Below are 3,603 nucleotides of genomic sequence, written 5' to 3' on the forward strand. Positions count from 1 at the left end.
CAGACAGACAGGCAGACAGACAGACACAGACAGGCAGACAGACAGACAGGCAGACAGGCAGACAGACAGACAGGCAGGCAGGCAGACAGACAGACAGACAGGCAGACAGACAGACAGACAGACAGACAGACAGACAGACAGACAGACAGACAGACAATCAGAGACAAAGAAAATCAGGAAAGGGGAGACAAACACAAGACCGGAAAATTGCACACAGAGAATGAATTAGTTTAAATTAGCCATTGCAACAACTGTTGACCAATTATGAAGCACAATTCAGTTTGCTCGACAAACATTCTAACAATATAATTTCATTTAAACGTATACATCAAAGAGCAAGTTCGCTCGTGAACCTTGAGCCCTCACGCACACTAAATCTTGTATACAATCACTACAATATCTGGCACCGGCACTTAAACCCAGCGTCGCTAGAGTGGCACTGGGTGATATATTGGGCTGGGCGCAGGCGATTGACGGCACTGGCATATAGTATGATCTAAATATATCAAGACGGTATATCTGGAACTAACGCCAGTCAAAAGGTGCTTAGGAGTCTGGAAGTTGGTGAGGGGCTGGATGACTTAGGTGGCCCAGGTGAGGGGCTGGATGACTTAGGTGGCCCAGGTGAGGGACTGGAAGACTTAGGTGACCCAGGTGAGGGGGCTGGAAGACTTAGGTGACCCAGGTGAGGGGGCTGGAAGACTTGGGTGGCCCAGGTGAGAGACAGGTAAACTCAGTGACCCGGGTGAGTTGCATGACTGTATACAACAGATGTGTAATAGTTTACATCAGCTACGGTTCAACCGAGTTCTTCAAGTGAGGTGAACCACAAAACCGTCAAATTTCCCATGTAGTTGAATACTCTAACCAGTTCTAGTTCCTAGATCAAACACCAGGCCACAAGCAAGAAACAAACATCACATAGGAGGCATAAGGCTTGTTAGTGGGCGAAGTGTTCACGCAGCCCAAGTTAGGCGGAGATAAAGTGAAGACTGACGGGAACATCAGCTCCTTGAGACGCTCACTTCATTAACTAGCTGGGAGGTTGTGTGTGTGTGATTGAATCGCCATTTGAGAAAGACACGACGCAAAGTTATATTGAAAATTAGAACTGCTTTGGCTATTCAGCCGTATGTGTATGTATGAATATGTGTATGTATGTATGTGTGTATGTATGTAGTGTATTGCCTCGGTCATTATCGTGACCCGGGGACCACTTTTATCGGGTTTGGAACTGGATGGGTGATAGCCTTCCACACTCGAGACGTTGAGAAGCATAAACTATACGGTCTAAACTATCAAAAGTTGTTAATTGTTTGTTTTTGTGCATTTGGTATTATATTATTGCACAGAAGATCTGAATCAAGCATAGTGGAATGTTACCAATATTTCTGGAAATTCACTCAAGATCTTGAAGTAAATCGTCTTTTTTCAACACACAATATATATATTTTTTAAGTGTGATTAATGCATTTTCAGTGTTGAAAGAGCATAAAAATATCATGGAAGTCGTGTTGCACTGCTGGTGCAGCCACAACCAGGTCTTGTGTAGACATCAGGGCTCCAGGACCTCTGTTAGTTTCCCTTGTTCAACACTTATAACCAGTTCCATGCCAAGAGCACATGCAGTAGTTATACAAAATCTATACTATGACTATATGCCACCTATAGCATATCCAGACAGTGAGACAACTCGTCTTAAAAATGTGAAACCCAGAGTACATGAGACGAGCACTCGACGACCAGCTCCCAGAGTGCGTGTGGCAAGCACTCGACGACCAGCTCCCAGAGTGCGTGTGGCAAGCACTCGACGACCAGCTCCCAGAGTGCGTGTGGCAAGCACTCGACGACCAGCTCCCAGAGTGCGTGTGGCAAACACTCAACCAATAACATGAAAACACCAACGCCCTGAAACACAAGATTGGCAATAAAAACAAAACTATCTTACCAGCGCACCCTCAACACACCCTACATTTCAATACCAACACACACCAACATACCCTCAACATACCAGATATATATATATATACCATACAAACATACTCTCTCTACACCAAGCAGTACCATACCAGCCCCTCAACAGTGGCCTAATATCTTACACCCACTTCCAATGTACACGAGAATAAAGCCTAGCTAAGAGTGTGGTCGGGGGGTTGGGGAAGGAGTTATATAGTGGGTTGGGGATCCATCACCGGAGCTTGACGCTGCTGGGGCGGGGGCATCAACCTCACCCACCACCACGGGGGCATCAACCTCACCCACCAGCGGGTGACGGATGGTAGTGGTTCTCACCTAGCAGTAACTACCAGGTAGTGGTTCTCACCTAGCAGTAACTACCAGGCAGTGGTTCTCACCTAGCAGTAACTACCAGGTAGTGGTTCTCACCTAGCAGTAACTACCAGGCAGTGGTTCTCACCTAGCAGTAACTACCAGGCAGTGGTTCTCACCTAGCAGTAACTACCAGGCAGTGGTTCTCACCTAACAGTAACTACCAGGTAGTGGTTCTCACCTAGCAGTAACTACCAGGTAGTGGTTCTCACCTAGCAGTAACTACCAGGTAGTGGTTCTCACCTAGCAGTAACTACCAGGTAGTGGATCTCACCTAGCAGTAACTACCAGGCAGTGGTTCTCACCTAGCAGTAACTACCAGGTAGTGGTTCTCACCTAGCAGTAACTACCAGGCAGTGGTTCTCACCTAGCAGTAACTACCAGGCAGTGGTTCTCACCTAGCAGTAACTACCAGGTAGTGGATCTCACCTAGCAGTAACTACCAGGCAGTGGTTCTCACCTAGCAGTAACTACCAGGTAGTGGTTCTCACCTAGCAGTAACTACCAGGTAGTGGTTCTCACCTAGCAGTAACTACCAGGTAGTGGTTCTCACCTAGCAGTAACTACCAGGTAGTGGGATCTTGCTGTTCATGATTTTGAGTGTTGTCACCGGAGGCGGCTAGTTTGTTGTGCACCCCATACTCATCCTGTGAGCGGTATCGCAAAAAGGATTACAGAGGGCACAAAAGGTCTTCATCAGACCTCAACGGAGATTATTACATAAACAATTTCATCTGTCCTTCACACCTTATAATTACAATGTCAGCTAGTCACAGAGAATGTTCTATTTCAAGAGCTATATATATATACGCTAAATCATTACACATTAATGGTAGGTCTTATCGCTAATATATAAATATTTGGGCAACGGAGATATTACAGTCATAGGGGAGCTGCTGTTTGTTAGTATTAGTCTTCACAATACACTACTTGTTTCTTATTCTCACGCGTCGTTTACCTACTGGAAGCGTGCTCATGTCTCGCATCCTGCCGGGTCCGCTTCTCACTTCTCTTCACGTTCAAGTTCTGTCGTATTTTTTCTTAAGTTGTGGATGGAGGTGGTTTCGCCCGTCTATTCTTTCAATGCATTTTCTTGGAAAGCCGGACAGGGTGCAGGAATTTTCCCACATTTCTAAGATTCAACTGCGTTTCCAGCATGAACCGATGTCCTTGTATCTCTTTTCTATTTAATTAAGTTGTCCTTGTTCACATTTTCTATTTCCCTCAGTGCTTACACAACTTGGTAGTGTAACGGAACACTTGTGACTCCTGGTA

This window comes from Procambarus clarkii, chromosome 68 (assembly GCF_040958095.1).
Source record: "Procambarus clarkii isolate CNS0578487 chromosome 68, FALCON_Pclarkii_2.0, whole genome shotgun sequence".
In the NCBI taxonomy this organism is placed as follows: Eukaryota; Metazoa; Arthropoda; class Malacostraca; order Decapoda; family Cambaridae; genus Procambarus; species Procambarus clarkii.